General features: G+C 34.6%; 1 pseudogene across 1 annotated transcript in view; it reads left to right on the forward strand.

Moving 5' to 3' along the window:
- Nono-ps13 (non-POU domain containing, octamer-binding, pseudogene 13) overlaps positions 1-22,995 on the forward strand; it is a 204,821-nt pseudogene that overhangs the window by 16,031 nt on the left and 165,795 nt on the right. The window contains exons 2-3 of the transcript XR_015628963.1: positions 3,652-3,931; positions 4,550-4,585. The product of XR_015628963.1 is annotated as a non-POU domain containing, octamer-binding, pseudogene 13, transcript variant X2 (transcript). The remainder of the gene's footprint in view (positions 1-3,651; positions 3,932-4,549; positions 4,586-22,995) is intronic.

Genomic DNA, 22,995 nt, shown 5'->3' on the forward strand with positions numbered 1-22,995 from the left:
GAAATATATCACCTTTAGTGTGAAATGTTCAGCATGAGAATTCTTGCTACTAGTTAAAATCCGGCATCAATAAAAACACAGTCTTTTACAGAAGAGCCAATTGTTTTCTGAATTTTCAGGATCTTAGATCATTTACTTTCTATAGGCTTCAAATTTCAGTAACAATTATTTTGGCAAATGATTTTAGAAGGTAGAATATTGAGTCTGCATTCATATGATAAAAAATTCTAAATTTATTTGATCCTTGAGAATCCTTAATCTCATAATAGCTACTCAGTATTTACAATAACCCTAAACCCCAAAATTAGTGTTTATGTAATGCATGTAGACTAAATGTGTGATTTTCATTTAACAACATTTAGGGATTTTCCTTGATATGAAACTTTAATCAAATTATTTGGATTACAGTTTCTTCACCCATAAATTCTTGTAGATCCTCTCTCTTCCTCATCCACCAAACTCCATGCTTTATATTTCTATCATTCATTAGAAAGAAAACAAACAAACCAAAGTGAATTTTTTAAGAAGAAATGTCACATTGCAAGCGCACACACACACACACACACACACACACACACACACAAAGAAAATAAACATTAAACTGTAGATAAAAAATAAATGCTCACATAAAGCAATATGAGACAAAAGTCTATATAATATCACTGAATTTGTTTTGTGGTGTCCCTATACTGTTGGGTATGGGACCAATCCTAAAGTCAGTTAATATACCCAATGAGACTCTGTTGGAAAAAAACTAATATTTTCTTTTCAGGGTGAAATACATTGAAGGTACATTTTTGGTAAGGTTTGGGAGTCCATGTCCACTTCTTCTCTCAGTGCTGGCAGCTTATTATACCTTTTGCTGATATAGCTAATAATTTGTAAAATTGGTCAAAATTAACATTTTTCATCTGAACTAAAAAGAAGGTACAATGGAACAGAATTCTTTGATATAACATGTACAAGAGAATGGATAGTGAATAAAATAAATTTTAGTAAACATTTTTTAAACAGTATACCTTACACACTGAGAGTTAGAATGTAACAATATAGGGATAAACAGGGAAATAAAAAACAAATATTTGTTCTCCTTAATGAACATGAATTATGAAATAATTTTGTGCCTCACAATGAATGTATTTCAGACAGTAGAGGAAATCACCAATGTAAGAGACACAACTAGATAAATAAATCTATTAAAGTTATGTGGATGAAATCATTAATAAAATTGTTATATGGTTGGAAGATAGAAAAGAAAGAAATGTGTTGTTTATTATAAATGTAATAGTACAGACTAGAATGCTTTAAATGTACAGCAAAAGCTGTTAGTAATATTTAGGCTAGATATAGAAGGCCAGGTAGTCAGTGGTGGTGGCCCATGCCTTTAATCCCAACATTTGGAAGGCATAAAGAGGCATTCAGATCTCTCTCAGTTCGGGACCAGCATGGTATACAAAGTGAGTTCCCAGAAAACTAGAGCTATACAGAAAATACAGAAAACTACTGTTTAAAAAAAATTGTCCAAGGAAAGTCAGAACACACTAAGATTATTTTTTTTGTCATTTTCTCAAAAACTTTATTGGTACTATTCCTGCTACAAATTAAGTTTATATGGTATCCCTCATCATACTACTATTTAAGTAACCCAAGAAATTGAAATTATTGGCTATATTTTTCCAGTGGTCTGTACAGTTTTAAGCCTTGTGTTAGCTAGTATTATGTCAATTAGAAACAAGTCAAAATTATCTGAAAGGAGGGACAATTGATTGATGAGAGGGGCACACCCATTTTAGGTGGTGTCACACAGGGCTAATGGTTCTGGGTTTTACAGAAAAACAGGTTGAGCAAGCAGGCCAGTCAGCAGCACCCTTCCATAGCCTCTGCATAACCTTCTGCATCTGCCTTTAGGTTTCTGCCCTTTTGATTGAGTTCCTGTCCTGTTTTCCTTCAATAGTGGATCAAAATATGGAATCATAAACCAAATAATACCTTTCCTCCCAACATGCTTTTGGTCCTGATGTTTTATCACAGCAATAGAAACCCTAACTATAACAAGATGTTTGTGAAATATTTATGAATATTTTTATTTTTTAAACCTTGTTTTATATATTTTAAGTCTTAAATCAAGTCTATCCAATTTATTTTTTGTTTTCAAGATGATGTAACATGCATTTATATTATGTTTATTTTTATTCCTTCTAGCTTGCTCATGAGAAAAGAATACAAAACATTGATTATTACATTATCTATAATTCATATCATCTTTATCAGAAAGGCAAAATATGTGTGACAAATGTCAAGCTAAGTTGAAGTTGAGTTGTTCCCACTCTGCAATATTGGTGTTTATTATATAAATACATACATACAGGAAAAACATGGGTAAACAGATGAACTTAACACAACTAGTGCAATTATTTATGAAATAGAATTTATTTTATTTTTATCATTGTATTATTTCAATGCTGTAATGTGGCACTCTGAAGCATAACTTCTAGTATAAATTTCCAGTCAGTTATTATATATATATATATATATATATATATATATATATATATATACACTGTTACATTGAAACATTTAAATTGAAGCTTGTAAAAATGTCTAAGTTTGCAAAAATTAAACCATGGAGCAGTTCAAACATTTGAAAGAAGCCTTAAAGTTTCCAGAAAACAAGACTATCCTCTTTCACACATATTTCTATTGGAATTAACCTTTATATTTTTATTAACTAGAATATCGGGGGAACCAAGAAAATACAGCTTTATTTTGTGTTTTTGTTCATAGAGCATGCATTTAAAAATTTGGAGGAAAATATTAGCCACTTTATGTCCATCTTCAAACACTCCTGCCTATATCCCGTCCTGCTTTTGTCTTGCTGTGCTGTAGACTGAAACTATTTTCTCAGAATGACAATTTCATCATCATAACCTTCTATTCAATAATATTCTACCAATGGTCTGTAAGGGAGCATATCTAAATACTTTTAAAAATTATTGATATTATAAATGATGAGTTCAAATAGAAAAGTATACACATAACCTCTCAAATCTTTTACCAACATTAGATAAAATTACTCAATAAATTAATTTATTCTTTTAAATGAGTTGACTAAGTCATTGCTTACTGCAACCCTCACTAATTAATTAAAACAGGTTACTCCCTAAGTCCTTATTGCCACAGAATGATTTATTTATATGTGAATGGATATGAACGTTTATAAATGCTTAATCCATCCTAAGGGCATGGGATATCCTTGTTTCATTTTAGGAAATCCTATAAAGTGGGCAGTGCAGATCATTTATACATATTTAAACTTCAAGAAGCTTTATTTCTCACAATATCTAAAATAAATTTTCTTTCAAGACCTTTGATACTTAATATATTTAAAAGGCAAAATTGACTAGCAGGGCTCTTTGATTGGTTCCAGTTATTCATAAAAATATGAAAATTATGAAATTAAATGTTAAATTAATAATAATAACACTGTTAAACAAAAAATATCTTTCAATATCCTCTAAGGCTTTTATCCGAAGAGAAGATTACAGTAATTTGTTAGTTTCTAAATAAAATAATGTTAAAAAATGAATTGTGAAACTTACTCTTGTAAGTACTTTATTTTCCAAATTGATGGGCAGCTTTTCTGTCTTACAGGTGATATGCTGGGATGAATTCTGTAAGCATCTTGTCATGTCATTATCTTCAACATGTGGCCTTGAAACTATTACATTTTATGAATAAGCCACGCTAGAACACTGTCCATGAATTGAGTCATGTGAGAATATTTCTATGTGTTTGTGAGAAAGCTCCAATAAACCAAGACAAGAAACTCATGAACACCATTATCAAAAGAATGAAATTGTTTTGGAATTTCTCGAGGAATGTACTCTTGTGGTCCTCCCAGATGTAGCTGGTAGAAGTGAGTTTACTTCAGGTTAGTCTTTAAAACTGCTGATTGTTATTTGTTTATATACTTGTATTATAAAACATGTTTTTGTCACCTGCAGCTTGACCTTGTAATTGTACAATTTACTCATGTGACTCACCTTAACCTTCAGAGTATAAGTTTGACTTTCTGAAAAAGTTGGTTATTACATGAGAATTTAGTCCACCTCATTTATGGTCTTCATTCCCCACATACCCCTATCAACTAGAGTGGTAAACAATACACCCTTTGGAGAAGAGACGTTATTAAGTGCTGGTATGGTAGGTATGTTCAGTATAAGCCAACAAATCTATTGTTTCCATTTACACTTTATTGGTGATAACTCAATCTGTTATCTATAAAGGATGCTGTGAGATGGAGATGTGCACCAGGAAAAATAAGAAATAGATTTGCTTGATAGTTATTCACTATTCTGGAAGTGATAGTTATTCACTATTCTATAGTGGAGAATGTGCACTCCACTAGACTAAATCCTCACAAAATACAATCAAATAAAAATCAAATTACTACTTGGTGAGTTAAAGGAATGCATTTTTAATAAATTAAAATATTTTGTCTTTATTTGTCTCTAACTGATTATTTTTTTTTTTTGGTTCTTTTTTTCAGAGCTGGGGACCGAACCCAGGGCCTTGCGCTTCCAAGGTAAGCGCTCTACCACTGAGCTAAATCCCCAGCCCCTCTAACTGATTATTATAACTATTTTAGTATTTAAATTTTGAGTTGAGCTCTTCCAGAGGTTCTGAGTTCCAATCCAGAAACCACCGGATGGCTCACAACCATCTGCAGTGAAATTTGATGCCCTCTTCTGGTGTGTCTGAAGAATGCTACAGTACAGTATTATAAATAAATATTTAAAAAATTGAGTTCAATTATATTATCTATATTTATATCTAAATATAACCTTATCCTATTTTAAATGAAAACCCCAATAGTTTGTGTGCATGTGTGCATGTGTGTGTTAGTATGTTATATGCAAGATTGCATAATGTGCATGTGTGCATGTGTGTGTTAGTGTGTTATATGCAAGATTGCATGATGTACATGTGTGTGAATATGTAATGTGCATGTTTGTGCATCAATGTGTGTATGAGTGTGTGATATACATGTGGGTGTGTGAGTGTGTGTGAATGTAGTTAAAACTATCTGTAACCTTATGCTTTTCTACTCACCCAGTTTGTTTTCAGAATAACTCCACTGAGACTTCTTATACATAAATAAATGCTTAGTTCCATGGATCTGGCTCTTTTACCTGAGTGTCACATATCTCAATAAATCCATGTTTGTCACCTGCTTGATTACCTTCTCAGTTTCACTAGTCTTTCTCCTCTTCAATACTTGCCATGCCTGAGTCAAACCCAGAGTCCTCTCTCTCTCTTAGAACTTTTACCTCCCTCTTTCCTGTGTAAGCTAATCAGTCAACAGTATTTATTGACAGGTGATATTTCTATACAAACAAAGGATTCTCTCTCTCTTTCTTTCTCTCTCTCTCTCTCTCTCTCTCTCTCTCTCTCTCTCTCTCTGTGTGTGCGTGTGTGTGTTTGAGAGAAAGTGTGTGAGATTATGTGTGTATTACTATGTATGGGTGAGATTATGTGTGTCTTAGTGTCTTAGTGTCTGTGTATCCTGTGCACATGTGTGTGAATATATGTGTGAGTATGTATATGAGAGACTCTGTGTGTGTGTGTGTATATCTGTGTGTGATATGATGTGTGTTTTGTATATGAATATGTGTGTCTGTGGTGGGCATATATTTGTGTGAATGTGAATGTGTGTGACAGAGTGTGTATATGAGTGTGTATGTCATGTGCATATTCTGTGTATGTGAGTGTGCATGATGTGCATGTGTGTGTTTGCATGATTATGTGTGCGTAATATCTATGATATACATATGTGTGGGTGTTTGAGTGTGTGTCTTACTGTGTGTGTGTGTGTGTGTGTGTGATGTGCACATGCGTGTGCACATGCAGAGGTAGATCAGAAGAAAATGTTTGTAGAATCAGATCTTTCTCCCTGACTTGGGTGCTAGGGAATGATCTTCAGCAATCATTAGACTTGCCCAGCAAGCAACTTTACCCACTGAGCCTTTCTATCTGCTGACCTAGGTTCAATTTTTATTGTGTGAGAAAACATGAATAGATAAGCCCTTCCAGAGAACATGCTAGTTTCTGGACATTCCTGTAAGTGCTTCACTGGGTTTAGCTAATTTAACTTTTATAATAATCTGATATTGAGACTACAATTGCCTTTAGAATACAGATGAGGCTAAAGCAAATAGAAACCTTAAGCAATACTATTAAATGGAAAATCTTAGATAATGAGTAAGGAGTGTTTTTCTCCAGAGTCTCTAGCTTTAAAATTCTTACTATAAATTTTACAAATGAACATTTATTTTCTTTGTGTTGTTCTTCCCAAAGCTAATAATTACCCATAAGATGTAAAGAAATAGCCATAGTGGCTGTTAAAGTGGTAAATGTTGTAGAGAGTAAATACATTTTAAGCACTATCAATTGTTAAATACATCAGTAGTGAATATGTTTAAATTGATTACCAGCTTTTCTTATTGACTTATGTAACTAAATACAAACTTTATTTTAAGACAATTCTATGACTTCATTCAGTAGCATATTTTCTTATCTTTATCTATAGCACATTATTAACATGGCTGTATTATCCTGGGTGTGAGCATGGAAATTTTTAAGAGGCTATATCAATATTTGCTGGACAATAAACATGTGGGAGACTCATAAACATGTGGGAGACTCCAGCACTGGGAACCCATACTTAACTGTGATCAGGACCCTCTTTCTACTGTGCAGTCTTTTGTTAATGTTTCCGTATCACGTCCAAACACACTTTCTTTTTCTCTCTCTCTTTCTTTCTTTTTTTCTTTTTTCTTTCTTTCTTTCTTTCTTCTCCTTCTCTCTCCCTCTCTCTCCTTCTCTCTCTCTCTCTCTCTCTATATATATATATATATATAGAGAGAGAGAGAGAGAGAGATCTGTGTGTGTGTCAGTGACAAACCTAATTATTAGTGAACATATTAGTTCAAATATCTATAGAAAGTTTTTTTGATGATGTCTATGAAGTTTATATTATCATAGTTGTTTCAAATTTTGCACTTTTACGTGAAACACCAGGACATTCTTTTAGTGACAATCCTGAGAAAGAGGACCAGGGATTCAGAAAAAAGAAAATGGACAAGTTTAGGATGGCAAGATCTTACATTTGCAGGTGATCAGAGCTGAAGATGAATGAATCTTTAGGCTGGGATCCCTCAGGCATTCAGACCAAGTGCCCTGCAAGAATCTAGTGGAGTACCCCCCCATCCCACCCTCTCCCAGATAAAAGCATTTTTTATCTCTGAGACTATCGCAGGTCCTGGCCATGAAGGAAAAGAACCCAGTAGCGACCAATAAGTCTGTAAAGAACATCTTCCAGGCCTCTTCCACAGCAGATCTGCTGCTGATGGATCTTCCACCCACTTACCCCCCACACCATGGTTCCAACAGCCCCTCCTCAAGAATCACCCCCTCTGCAGAGATCTTCCTTGAGCCCTTTATGTCCCTTTAACTCCTTTTCCTTCATCCCCAGCAAGTGGGGAGGGTGGGGAGGTACGCTCAGAACCAGGACTGACCATGGGGACCTGAGCAAAAGGGCCACCTCAACTGATACTACAATGGTCCTCCCCCTCCGAGCCTACAGGCCTATAGATGAGAATGGCAATCAGGCCATGCAATATTGACCACCCCCCTCTTCAGCTGACTTGTGCAACTGGAAGTCTCAAGACCCCTCATTTTCATATAGCCCCAGGGGGGCTGATTAATCTCTTTGATACTGTCTTATTTACTCAGCCCACCTGGGATGATATCCAACAACTCATGAGTGCTCTTCACAATCAAAGAGCAAGAGAGGATAATGCAGGAAGCCAGAAATTATGTCCCCGCAGACACAGGGGCACCACTGATTGACCAGGCTGTCATCCACAGCAGGTTTCCCCTGATCATACCTGGTTGGGACTTGAATACAACAGAAGATAATGATCACATGAAGCTCTACCAGGCTCTGATGGTGGGTCTCAAGAGGAGCACATAACGACCTACCGATTTGACCAAAGTATGTGAGGTTAAGCAGGAACCAGATGAATAGACCTCAGCCTTCCTAAGGAGACTCATAGAGGCATCCTGCCAATATACACCCTATGACCTCAGAGTGAGGAGCACAAAGCTACTGTGACTATGGCTTTTATAGACCAGCCTATTAGAGATATCAAGAAAAAGCTTCAAAGACTAGAGGGACTACACGATAAGTTATTGAGGGATTTAGTAGAGGTTGCTGAGAAAAATCTACCATAATAACAAAACAGAGGAGGAGGAGGAATAGAGAAAGAAAAAGGAAAAATATTAAAGGGAGATGAAAAAAGAAAGGTGACGTACAACCATACATACACACAATCAATGTATACATACAAATGGATATGACTGTGTACAACTTAAAGTAAATATATATCAAAATTCCTTGAGGCATTATCAATCACAGTTAGTGTTATTTCTTTCTCCACATTATTTCATTTTGAATTGACTTCCTTCCTCCCTCTCTTGTTGAAGCTTTGTGCTATACTTGTATATTTTCTGTTCTATTTCACCTGTATCCTTCTATTTCCATCTGGGCTAATAAACCCACAATTGATTTATACTTTCTTGGATTCTGTTTAACAAGGTTATACTTACATTTACAGATTTGAAGCTAGAAAATGAAGATGAGAGAAAATGAATAATATCTGTATTTCTAGGTCTTGGTTACCTCACTCAACGTAATATTTTCTAGTGTGCATTTTTGTATAAATGTCAGGATTTCCTTTTTCTTTTCAGCAGACTAACTATGCCTTTGTATATATGCACCACACTTTCAATATCTATTCATCTCTGAAGGACAGTTGGGTTTTTGTTTCATTCCTTACCTATCATGAATAAAACAGCAGTGAACATTCCTGAGCAAGTGGAATTGGAGCAGCATGTTCAATCATTTAGCATATGCCAAGGAGTAAATAGACGGATTGTTAGGGAGAATTATTTGTGAGTTTTCATTGATTCCCCAAGCTGATTTCCAGAGTGGTGAGACAAATTTAAAAGATCTCCAAAAGTTAATGAACAAACTCATTCTTCCACATGCACTTAGCATTGCTCAGAGTTTGTTTTTAACTTTGACTATATTTTGAGTTACTTTGATTTACATTTCCATAATCATAAGGGATATGGATGTTTTCTGCTCCACTAATCAGTTTTATTGCTTCTCTTTTCAACTCTCTGTTTTAATTCCAAGCCTCTTCTTCAAATGGGTCACTTATTTGCTTGTTTGTTTGTTTGTTTTGGAGGGAGGAGTGGTTCTTTTGTCGTTGTCTGATTTTAGAACTCTTGAGTTTTTCAGTTCTTTGTATAATCCTAATATTAATCATATATTAGATATATTGCTGTTGTAGATTATTCCCATTTTGTGAGTTGACATTTTATTCAACTGGTTGTCTCATTAATGATATTTGAATGCTTTAGTTTATGAAGTTCTACTTATCAGTTGTTGGTGAACGAAATTCTATTCTAATACTCCTTTTCTAAGTCTACACTTAGTAAAGTACTTGCCTATGTTTTTTTCTAGCAATTTAAAATTAAATTTCAAAATTTAGATTTAAGATTGAGGTCTTTGATGTTCCTCCTAACTTTTGTACATGGAGATAGATGATAAATAGATGGCTAAAAAATAGATAATAGGTAAATAAATGATAGACATACAATAGGTAGATCGTAAATACATAGATCTTTTACATGTGTATACATCCATATTTTTACCACTGAAAAGTAGAGAACAGAATTCAGATTATCTGAAGTGGACATAACATGAAAACCTACATCCTGTAGTATCATTTAAATTATATTAGAAAACACTATAAAAGTTGACAAAGTAGATTTAAAGAAATTAATTGTATAAACTAGTCATTACATGTATGAACGAAAACAATCACTAGCAGGCCAATGTATCTGTGAACACATGGTTTGTAGTGCACATATATTGGTGGTAACAAACAGTCAGGAGCCATGTAGGAATGCCCAAAAGCTTGCAGGTGATCTTGCTGAGGTGGTTACACCAGGGACTGTGAATCACAATGGATGATCCCTTCTAGGCAAGTCTGAAGGGACAGCATTTTCAAGATTTGATTCTTGCTATTGATTTGCCTTTCTTGTCATTGTCATTATTAATCTAAATTAATATATAATCCATGAGTATTAGCTTACCCTACTGGGCAGATTTTCTGTAGATCAACAAAAATGTCCTTTTTTGTAGTGATGCTATACAGACAGATAATTTCTTTATTGCAAATGATGACGCTATAAGGATTCCTAAAATTATAGTAATAATTATTAAGCCTTTTATAATAGCAGTGCTATTAAAGCACTCTCTGATATGAAAACAGCAATTAGAACTCTACCAGCTTTCACATGTCATGAGTTAATTGCTTCTGAGATATAAAGCAGGCATTTTAACTTAGAATACAATCTTTAGAGATGTAAAACAATTTATAAAAAAAGGGACCAAAGTAAGCCGGAGAGATGGCTCAGTGGTTAAGAGCACTGACTTCTCGTCCAGAATTCATGAGTTCAATTCTCAGCAACCACATGGTGGCTCACAGACATCTGTGATGGGATCTGATGCACTCTTCTCATGTGTCTGAAGACAGCGACAGTATATGTACATAAATTACTTAAATAAATAAAAAGAAAAAGAATTACTTAAATAAATAAAAAGAAAAAGAACACAGGTGCTGGAGAGATGGCTCAGTGGTTAAGAGTACCGATTGCTCTTCCCGAGGTCCTGAGTTCAAATCCCAGCAACCACATGGTGGCTCACAACCATCTGTAATGAGATCTGATGCCTCCTATGGTGTATCTGAAGACAGCTACAGTGTATTTATATATAATAAATAAATAAATAAAATATTAAAAAAGAAAAAGAACACAGTATTATAGGTTCAAGGACAGAAGATAAAATATTGGGTTTATCTCTCCAAAATTCCAATTCTAACTTAACCCAAAGATTATAGTGTTAGACTCTCTATGAACCTGTAGAGCTACTGACAGATCATGAACGTGTACCTAGATAACTAGTGTTGATGGAAACACATGCAAACACATCTCTCTATTGTAAACTTCTTAGTCGATTTATGATTTGAACTCGTTTGAACTTTTAGTGAACTTTAAAAAAGATGAATGCTTGGAAAAAACATGCAATCTATTCTAGAAAAGGTACAAAGAACTAGGAATGAGCACATTTAGCAGAAGAGAGCAAAATTCAGAGGAAGAAAAAGATGGCGGGGTAGAGTAGCCTAGAAATTAAGAAAGCATAGTAACTTAAACAGAGCATATATTCTGATAGGTTTCCTCCCCATTTCCTTTCCCTTAGAATTAGAATCCTTTTTAAAAGTCTCTCCATTTTTCTCTTCCTGTGAACAATTTTCCCTAGCTGACTAGGAGTTAAGTAAAATTTCACCCTTAGGGCCCGGCATATGGAGGGCCTGTGGAGAAAAGAGCAAAGGATCTCTTTACTTTTATTTAATCCCTCTGCTGTGGAGCAGGAAGAATCAATAGATCAAGGGATATGCGGCTTCTGACCTCAAAGGTAACTTAAAGTCAAGATTGGTAAATGTTCTACTAATAAGCAACCATGATCTCTTGAAAGACCAAGACTTGCCCTTGCCAAAGCTCTTTTCACTCAGATACCTTCAAGGGAAAATCAGAGCTCCAGAGCTGGCATTCATCTGGCAAAAGAAAATTGTTTAACTGCAGTTAAGGTCCTTAAACAAGACAGAAACCAAATCTGTTATTAAAAATTTAGGCAACTTCTTAGGGCTAGTGAGGTCACGTATCATAGAAAATATCTACAACAATCATTCTGCTAGACCAGCATATAAATTCTAACATTCTAAGTCTTATCCCTATAGTATTTCTTAGTTAATTTTCAAATTTCTGATTTATAATATTATGACCAAAGCAAACGATAAAGAAAAGAATTTAATTTGTGGCTCACAAATCAAGGTAGTTAGATTCTATAACCTTCATAGAGGCAAGAATGGCAGCAAGCAGTCATGAATGGTACTGAAACTGGAGTGGTTGCTGAGAGTTCCGTTGTGATCCATAATCATGACATAAAGAGATTTAACTCCGAATACCATGAGCTCTATAACCTCAAAGACTTTCTGCTACATACTTCCTCCAACTGTAGGAGGAACTTAGCCAAACAGGCCCAGATACAATGCTGGCACATGCATCACTGACACTTCCTTCCTGAGCCAACCTGGAATCTGTTGGCATGGCTAGAGAACTCAGAAGCTGGATCAAGAAATGGAGCAAGCTAGGAAGCACAAGCCTCTGGGTTCGGTACCCAGCTCCAAAAAAAAAAAAAAAAAAAAAAAAAGAAATGGAACAAGCAGCGCAAGTGACCTGCCTGGTGAACTCAAGACACAGGCCCACAGGAACAGCTGAAGACCTGTAGAGAGGAAAAACTACACGCCCAAAAGCAGAACACTCTGTCCCCATAACTGGCTGAAAGAAAACAGGAAAACAGGTCTACAGCACTCCTGACAAACAGGCTTATAGGACAGTCTAGCCACTGTCAGAAATAGCAGAACAAAGTAACACTAGAGATAATCTGATGGCGAGAGGCAAGCGCAGGAACCCAAGCAACAGAAACCAAGACTACATGGCACCATCGGAGCCCAATTCTCCCATCAAAACAAACATGGAATATCCAAACACACCAGAAAAGCAAGATCTAGTTTCAAAATCATGTTTGATCATGATGCTGGAGGACTTCAAGAAAGACGTGAAGAACTCCCTTAGAGAACAAGTAGAAGCCTACAGAGAGGAATCGCAAAAATCCCTGAAAGAATTCCAGGAAATCATAAATAAACAAGTAGAAGCCCATAGAGAGGAGTCACAAAAATCCCTGAAAGAATTCCAGGAAATCATAAACAAGTAGAAGCCCATACAGAGGAGTCACAAAAATCCCTGAAAGAATTCCAGGAAAACACAATCAAACAGTTGAAGGAATTAAAAATGGAAATAGAAGCAATCAAGAAAGAACACATGGAAACAACCCTGGATATAGAAAACCAAAAGAAGAGACAAGGAGCTGTAGATACGAGCTTCACCAACAGAATACAAGAGATGGAAGAGAGAATCTCAGGAGCAGAAGATTCCATAGAAATCATTGACTCAACTGTCAAAGATAATGTAAAGCAGAAAAAGCTACTGGTCCAAAACATACAGGAAATCCAGGACTCAATGAGGAGATCAAACCTAAGGATAATAGGTATAGAAGAGAGTGAAGACTCCCAGCTCAAAGGACCAGTAAATATCTTCAACAAAATCATAGAAGAAAAGTTCCCTAACCTAAAAAAAGAGATACCCATAGGCATACAAGAAGCCTACAGAACTCAAAATAGATTGGACCAGAAAAGAAACACCTCCCGTCACATAATAATCAAAACACCAAACGCACAAAAACTGCATGGTATTGGTACAGAGACAGACAGATAGACCAATGGAATAGAATTGAAGACCCATAAATGAACCCACACACCTATGGTCACTTGATTTTTGACAAAGGAGCCAAAACCATCCAATGGAAAAAAGATAGCATTTTCAGCAAATGGTGCTGGTTCAACTGGAGGTCAACATGTAGAACAATGCAGATCGATCCATGCTTATCACCCTGTACAAAGCTTAAGTCCAAGTGGATCAAGGACCTCCACTTCAAACCAGACACACTCAAACTAATAGAAGAAAAACTAGGGAAGCATCTGGAACACATGGGCACTGGAAAAAAATTTCCTGAACAAAACACCAATGGCTTATGCTCTAAGATCAAGAATCGACAAATGGGATCTCATAAAACTGCAAAGCTTCTGTAAGGCAAAGGACACTGTAGTTAGGACAAAACGGCAACCAACAGATTGGGAAAAGATCTTTACCAATCGTACAACAGATAGAGGCCTTATATCCAAAATATACAAAGAACTCAAGAAGTTAGACCGCAGGGAGACAAATAACCCTATTAAAAATGGAGTTCAGAGCTAAACAAACAATGCACAGCCGAGGAATGCCAAATGGCTGAGAAACACCTAAAGAAGTGTTCAACATCTTTAGTCATAAGGGAAATGCAAATCAAAACAACCCTGAGATTTCGCCTCCCACCAGTGAGAATGGCTAAGATCAAAAACTCAGGTGACAGCAAATTCTGGCGAGGATGCGGAGAAAGAGGAACACTCCTCCATTGTTGGTGGGGTTGCAGACTGGTACAACCATGCTGGAAATCAGTCTGGAGGTTCCTCAGAAAATTGGACATTGAACTGCCTGAGGATCCAGCTATACCTCTCTTGGGCATATACCCAAAAGATGCCCCAAAATATAAAAAAGACACGTGCTCCACTATGTTCATCGCAGCCTTATTTATAATAGCCAGAAACAGGAAAGAACCCAGATGCCCTTCAACAGAGGAATGGATACAGAAAATGTGGTACATCTACACAATGGAATATTACTCAGCTATCAAAAACAATGACTTTATGAAATTCGTGGGCAAATGGTTGGAACTGGAAAATATCATCCTGAGTGAGCTAACCCAATCACAGAAAGACATACATGGTATGCACTCATTGATAAGTGGCTATTAGTCCAAATGCTTGAATTACCCTAGATGCCTAGAACAAATGAAATTCAAGACGGATGATCAAAATGTGAATGCTTCACTCCTTCTTTAAAAGGGGAACAAGAATACCCTTGGCAGGGAAGAGAGAGGCAAAGATTAAAACAGAGACTGAAGGAACACCCATTCAGAGCCTACCCCACATGTGGCCCATACATATACAGCCACCCAATTAGACAAGATGAATGAAGCAAAGAAGTGCAGGCTGACAGGAGCCGGATGTAGATTGCTCCTGAGAGACACAGCCAGAATACAACAAATACAGAGGCGAATGCCAGCAGCAAACCACTGAACTGAGAACAGGACCCCCGTTGAAGGAATCAGAGAAAGAACTGGAAGAGCTTGAAGGGACTCGAGTCCCCATATGTACAACAATGCCAAGCAACCAGAGCTTCCAGGGACTAAGCCACTACCTAAAGACTATACATGGACTGACCCTGGACTCTGACCTCCCAGGTAGCAATGAATATCCTAGTAAGAGCACCAGTGGAAGGGGAAGCCCTGGGTCCTGCTAAGACTGAACCCCCAGTGAACTAGACTGTTGGGCGGAGGGCGGCAATGGGGGGAGGGTTGGGAGGGGGACACCCATAAGGAAGGGGAGGGGGGATGGGGATGTTTGCCCGGAAACCGGGAAAGGGAATAACACTCGAAGTGTATATAAGAAATACTCAAGTTAATAAAAAAAAGAAAGAAAGAAAGAAAGAAATGGAGCAAGCCAATAAGAAAGAAAGAGTGCCACGTCTGGCTACTTGAGAGCCAATGAGATACTGGTAGAGGGATTTAAAGTTTGCCCAATTCCTGCAATAAAGGAATATACTTTGGCAATTTTGCCTGATTCCCGGAGTCTCTGTTGTAGTCTCTGAGTTTTCTTACTCCGGCTTCCAAGAGTCTTGGTCAGAGTTGCAAACAACATTTCAAATTCCTAATCCTCCCCAAATAGTTCCATAAACTAGAGACCAAATAATCAAATATTTTTGAGCCTACAGGGACAAATTTTATCCAAACCACCACGTACTCACAGATCATTGTAGCTATAAGTAAAGAAGCACCTTTTTTTTTTTTTTTTTTGCAAATGGAGACCATAGCAAAATATCACAGCTGGACACAAGGCAAACGACTTGGATCTTGGGGATTCAAACACAATGGACAGGTCAATATCATAGTTTCTGAATCTATGGTTCAGGAAATAGCACATGAAAAGGAATAGAAAGATTTAAGTACAAATAAGAATAATAACAATATCAATAGATATGCTAACACAAGAGAGAAATCTCACAGGGTTACATCTGTGGACCAGAAACTACAGGCAACTGATAATTGCTGATAAAGGAAGAATTATTACCTTCCCATGGACGAGGAACTTCATAGATTGTTTGTGATCCTCCCTGAGGCCACTGGGGGATCATCAGCTGATACCAGTCTAGCTGGGGACTTCGAAGCCTCGCGAGTACATATGATAACTATGACTTTGGGACAAGCTGCAGAGTTGGCAGTGGGCAATGTCATTGGCTGAAGGCTTAAGGCATAACAGATGCTTCATTAGCATAGGGAGGCATTCCAGAAACCTCAGGTGCTAGGTGAACAAGTTCTTATCTGGAGAAAGGAAATTGAACCTGTAATCTTAACCAAGTCTATGTGATATTCTGCAGGTAGAGGTCTACAAGAGTTTTGATATCCACAGACAATGTCAGAAAAGGAAAGGCCCTGCTGGTAAAGGGTGTCTGACATTTTGCAGTGAGCACAGAAAGAAAATGGTAGATTTCAACCTTAATTATCAAGGTAATGATTGTTCAATGAAAAGTGGTAAGCCCTGAGACTATGTAAAGATAGAAAACAAAAGTGAACACACACACACACACACACACACACACACACATATATATATATATTTCTACTAGGAGATATGTGTGTCTGTATATATATTCATTAACAATAATAATCATTAATTATGGGAGATTCTTGGTGCTTGGAATATATATATATAAAATTCTTATGGCTTTCTCATGCATTATTCATATAAATAATTTGAAGAAGATTGGTTCTGCCATACTATTCTATTAATTAGATATATATTTGTTTATTCTTCTTATGAAGGAAAATAGAATCCAGTGTCACCACATGGAAAGGGGTTATATAACTATATATATAAAACTATATATATATATATATATATATATATATATATATATATATTTAAAGATCAGTAGATAAATGTATGTCTGTGTGTATATATTTCTTTAACAATAATAGTCAGGGAAGAAGATTTATATCAGTTTGCATATGTAGGTAGTATGCAATAGTTGGAAGGGCTGTAGGAAGGAAAAGAAAATTATGTAATTATATTTTAATTAAAGTATTGAAGTACCAATAATTTTATAACAAAAAATAAAAAATAAATATTTCTAGTGTTTTAAGATAACAAACAATTTAGAATAAAGTTTAAGTATGTTCAACTTTTTGATAATTTAGGATAGGTTTCATTTTTTTTGTCACCTATATTAAACCACAGGAAATTTTCATACATAGCCCATCATTAAGTAATGTATAAGTTTAGATTTAAAATTTGCATTTTCTTGAATCTGGTAAATCACAAGTAGAAAGATAAACATAGCTTAAAATTTGAAACAAAGCATATTACTTTAAATAATGAAAGCATATTAAATATAATGCATTATGTAAATAAACTCATATACATAACTGAACTAATAATCGAGAGTGGAAATCTGAGGGTAAATGATCAACTCAAATCATTTAGTTTTAGGCATAAAAGAAGGTGTTAAAAGAGTTGGTAGAAAGGAAAATGCCATGAGAATTACACCAAATAATACAGTCTTCACATATTTTCAGAATTTAGCTATAACAAGACTATTTATATAAATATGTGGCTTTCACTTAATCATTCCATACAACTGAGTCATTCATAATAAATTTGAGAGCCGAGGATAGATTTTCACATGGCTTCCAAAGAACTCCTTTTGTTCTTTAGAAGTCCCCAAAGGCAGAGAATCATCTTTTATTGAATGCGCCCCAACAACATTTATGTTTTTTATCACAAATGAGTAAATGTAAAGATAAAATTCTATATAAGCATTAAAATGCTAGACATTGAGACTCAACATGTTTTTATGAGAGGGGACTCTGTGATCACTGCTTCTAAATTCAAACAGTTTGAACATAAGAATCGTGATTACAAATCACAGACTTCAGGTCAGAAAGGCAGGGAGGAATACATAGGCATCTTATGTCAATGTTTCTTTCAAAGTCTTTACTAGAAATGTTTGAAAAACTGAGTTTTATCAGGTAAAATCAAATCTCAATTTGGCTTCATCATATCTTCATAGAAAACGGGTGTCAGTTTATTATTCTTTAGATGTAAGGTAACATTTCAAATACGCACCACAGATTGAATAAAAATAAATAAAATATTTATGATATACTAAATTTTCAATAAATAATTCTTGATATTAGTATTTCAGATAAGATTGGGCATGTTCAGGGTGGTATGACCATAGACAATATTAGTATTTCATTGATATATATAATATATGAAAATTCCAGCTTTCAAGCTTGAAAAAAGTTAATATAAAGGAAGAAATTATCAAACTAGCATCTTCCGATGTATAATGAATTTTGACTAAAATAATTATTAAAACAAACTCTCTTACTAATACAAAATTATTTCAGCTTTTATTCCAGAAAAATTAATTTAGTAAATCCTGGAGGCAGTATTTTGACAGTCAATATATTTCAACATCTTATTATTCCTATCTTTTAGTCATGAATGACACTTATAAACTTACATTCTGACTCATAAGTCTATTGATGGCTCTGTTGGAGAGTTCTTGTATGAAATGTACAGACTCTGTTTGTCCTCAACATGACAAAGTAATAAAGGAAATAAACAAAAATATATCTAACTACGATTAATATATTTCAATGTATATATGTATTTATATGTGTGTGTGTGTGTGTGTGTAATTTATCTATTTACCTACATTCACAATTTAGTAACTATGATATCATTAAAAGTTCTAGTGTATGTTCCTTATCTATTCGTTATAACTTAAATGAATTTTATTAAAACAGGTACTTCTTCATTGAGTTGAATACTGTCTCTTCTACTCTCTCAGCATTTCATGGTTGTTTAATAATTATCTTTGAGACACTTCGAGATCTTCTCCTTTCACGTCAGTGTTACAACTGCTCTTCTGATTCAAGCCTTTGTTTAAGCAACCATGCTGATGAAACTTCGTAGGTATAACTTTTCTCACATTTCTAAGACTTCAAATCTTAGAGAAAATGTCCTGCTTCTCTGGCTAGTGCAATCTTTTTATACCTCCTTTCTGCTATGATACCTGAGGCTTAGGTGCCAGAGTGGGGTGATAGGTGTACAATTAGCTATCACATAGTTTATAATGTCTGGAGAATTAATTTCGGGCAATCCTACCATTAAGTCAAAACAAGTCTTCTTGTGGCCCCTATGTGAATGTTTGCTAGTCTTTGGCTGTGGTGGAGAATACTGTCAGGCAAGATAGGAAATTTCCATTCAAACTATATAAGTGTATATACGTACAGAAAGGGGTTTCCATCATGTTGAGAGATAATTTTCTCTAATACTATTTTCTCTAAGTCTCTTATCATGAAGACGTTTTGGCATTTGTCAATGTTATTTTGTACCTATTGAGATTTTTTTTAATCTTTATGTCTGTTTGTATGGTTTATTTTATTTATTAATGAATCCTCCCTACATCTCCATCTCTATGATGAATCCACTGTGGTCATGGTTGAAAATCATCCTAATATATGTCTGTATTTAGTTTGCAGGAATTTTCATTTCAACTTAGCTTCAAAATACTTTTATTTATTTGTCTTCTTCTTTGACCACCCAATAAAGATTTCTAAATCTCTGTGAATTTTGTACTTCCTAGTATTTGTTTGTGATAGATCTTAACTAATCTTAAGTTGTTTTAGCCAGATATTAGGAGAGCAGTATCTGATATTTTTTCTGGTTTTGTTTGGTTGGAATACCTTTTATCCATTCTATCATCTAACATGGTGCCTATCCTTAAAGCCTAAATATATTCCTTGTAGACAACAGAAAGATAGATTTTCTTTCTTGATCTATTATTCTACCCTGTGTCCTTTGATTGGAGGATTGATGCAAGTATATTTAAAGTTATATAGAAACGTATATGCTTATCAAGCCATTGATTGCTGATTTTGTTTTTTTTTTTCTTTTTTGTATTCTTAGTGGCACTTTATCTTCAGTAATCGAAGATTCCTGAGTTCCTGTGTTATCTTTCTCTTGACTTTGATCATTTTCCTTCATCCTGATAATTGTTTCTACTACATATTTTAGATTTGCTCTATTGGATATGAATTTATGTAGGATATTTATATCAAGGAAGTTTTTTCCCTTTGCTTTCAATGGTGGCAAATAATTTTTCTTGATGGATTAGTCTAAGTTGGTAGTCATAATCTATTCCCAGTTGGAATGCATTGCTCTAAGGTCTTCTGGATATCAAAATTAGTATGATGAAATTTTTTTACATTTGACTTATAAATTTAATCTTGCAGCTTTTAATGTTCTTTTATCATTCTGTATGCCTAATATTTTAACTATGACATTCTATAGAATATTATTTGGCAGTTTTATTTAGTGACCATTATGCTTCATGTACCTTAATGGATTTGTCATTTTTTGGTTCGGGAAAGGTTTTTGTTATAATATTTTTGAACAGGAGGTTTATGACATTTACCTGGGATTCTTTTCCCTTATTCATTCTTCTAACTTAAAGATTGGGTCTTGTTTGGAACACATTTTTCAAAAGTATTTATCTTTTGTTTTCTTTATATACATTACTTATTTGTACTAGATAATATTGCTTCAAGTATTAATATTCTATGTTCTCTATTTCCATTCTCTTGAGTTTTATTTGAGTTGCTTGGCTATCAGTTCTGTTTCCATTTCAAATTGATTCTGTTTCAATATTTCCTTTAATTCCATTTTAAAGCCTTCTATTGTCTTCATAATTGCTATCAGCATTAGCTTTCTTTTAATTTCTTTTACTCTGTTTGGACATCATTCAGTCATTTATTCTATTTAAGTTCATTCAAGTGTTTATTTGTGTCCTCCTGAAAGTCTAAAGATTTTTTTCTAATTTCACATTTTCTTTTTACTAAGTGTTCAGTGAGATTAACTATATTATCAACACAAACTTGACTGAAATATTCACAAATAAAGTCCTGATAAAGCATACAAATGGCATGCTTCTATTGTAGAAACTGCGATTTCCATTAAATGTTGATTAATCTGAAGCTATTACTAAATACATAAGCAAGCTCTCTAACTGGGAGAGCTAAGTTACAATATACTTGGGCTAGCTGTTATCAGAAAGTTAGCCACAGCAAGTTGTGTGGGAAAATGATGTGATTTGTAATTAATCATTCTTTTTTGCAAGGAATAACAGTTTTTTCTTCTGCATTGAGAATTAATCTTTTCAAGAGTTATAAATAGTAAAATATGACACATTAAACCTTAGTATACTTCTATGCCCCAGAAAGCATTTATGTGTTTTTTTTAAATAAGGCAACCTGTTTTTTTCTTTACAGAATTTAATATGATATAACTTTAGATTGGTGGTGACTCTTTTTCTCGAAAAATTACCTTTTTACTCAAATATCATTAATATCATAATAGTGTGATCCTAGATGAATAAAATTGCCTGATGCTAAATTCAGTAAATTGTTTGAAATGAAGATTGCCATGCTTTGATATAATTTGCAAATTATTTTAAGACATTTCATCTGTTACATACTTAACAATCTCTGTCACTTTCCACAGTAGGAAGCCCTGCTACCCGAAGCACAGAGGTTCTGATCGTTCCTTTGGATAATGTTGGTCTCTATAGTGACCTAAAACTAGACTGTGCTTGACAAAGGGAAGAGTAAATGAGCCAATTTGAACCAGCTCTCTAGGAATAAAATGTCCTTGTGCTATCATAAAAAGATTCATTAGTGTCTGAGCAGTGGGAAAACGTTCAAAGATTTAAATTGAAAAGCAGAAGATAAAAATGTGATTTTTCTATGTAGGAGGAATAGAGAATACTCCGTGAAATGTGTGCTACTTCTACTACAAACCATATTAAAACTGCTAGCAGTTAAAAAGAAAAGATAAAAAAAACGAGCACAGAAGAAAAAATAAAAATTGATACTGTTGCTTTTCATAAAAACAATCAGCACAAATGGACAAATCTCAGTAGAGAAAACCTCCTCTAATCATCTAAAATGAATTTATTCGAATTTATCCCATGCTTATGACACTCAGCAGGCAGAGGAAGGAGGATCGTTACAAGTTCAAGGCCAGCCTAGTTACACAGTAAGGGTCAGCCTAGTCAGGACTCCATAGCCAGATCCTGTCTCACTTCTCTCCTTACTCAGGTGAAGATCTGTGGTTATATTAGAAAGTAATTTTCTTCAGTGTACTCAGCTGTTTATAAACTGAAATACTTTGTGAAAAACCGAAGATAGTTTTGGAGAAGGACATACTATATTAATTGTGGTTCATTCCAAATTACAAAGTATTCAGTGTACTATACAATAGAATACACATGAAGTATTTTTTACATTAAACACAGATCTCTTAAGATTTTTTTATGAATATTATACTTGTTCTTTTAAAATCTGTGCCCTGGGATTCAACTTGGTAATTCTCATTGTCAACCATATTTTTTTTTCCTTTCCTTTTCTTTTTTATCACTATTTGATTTGGAAGGAGGGTTATGCCTTCTTCTTTCATATTTGTATTTATTGTGAGAATAAATTTGTATTTATTCTGTGCAAATGAAATTATTTTGTTAAATCTGTATCTGTTATTGAAGGGTAGATGGTATCAGAAGTCAGGAGGTTTGTTATAAATTTTTATGATTGTTATGAAGGTATATCCCTTCATTTAAATATGAACTTACAGAGAAAGTTAGGGTAGAAAAACTTGTGTGGTCCCTGGTGAAGAATATTTAAGGCCTGCTAGGCAGAGTTCTTATATCTATTTCAAAACATCAGAGTTATTAATCATGTTGACATGTATTTTTTTTCTCTTGGACTAATAGTTTTCCAAGTGTGGACTTTTATTCAGTTTACAATAAAGTAAATTTTATACATTTAAAAAAGTTTTTGAGAATTTTATACAAGTTACTATATTACATATATTCTACCCTTCCCACTTCACCCCCAACTCTTTTTATGACACTTCTTACTTCCTCTTAAACTTAAAATATTTCCTTTAGTTATTATTACTATAC

The sequence above is a fragment of the Rattus norvegicus genome, chromosome 9, assembly GCF_021556685.1.
Source record: "Rattus norvegicus strain SHRSP/BbbUtx chromosome 9, alternate assembly SHRSP_T2T, whole genome shotgun sequence".
NCBI classification, from domain to species: Eukaryota; Metazoa; Chordata; class Mammalia; order Rodentia; family Muridae; genus Rattus; species Rattus norvegicus.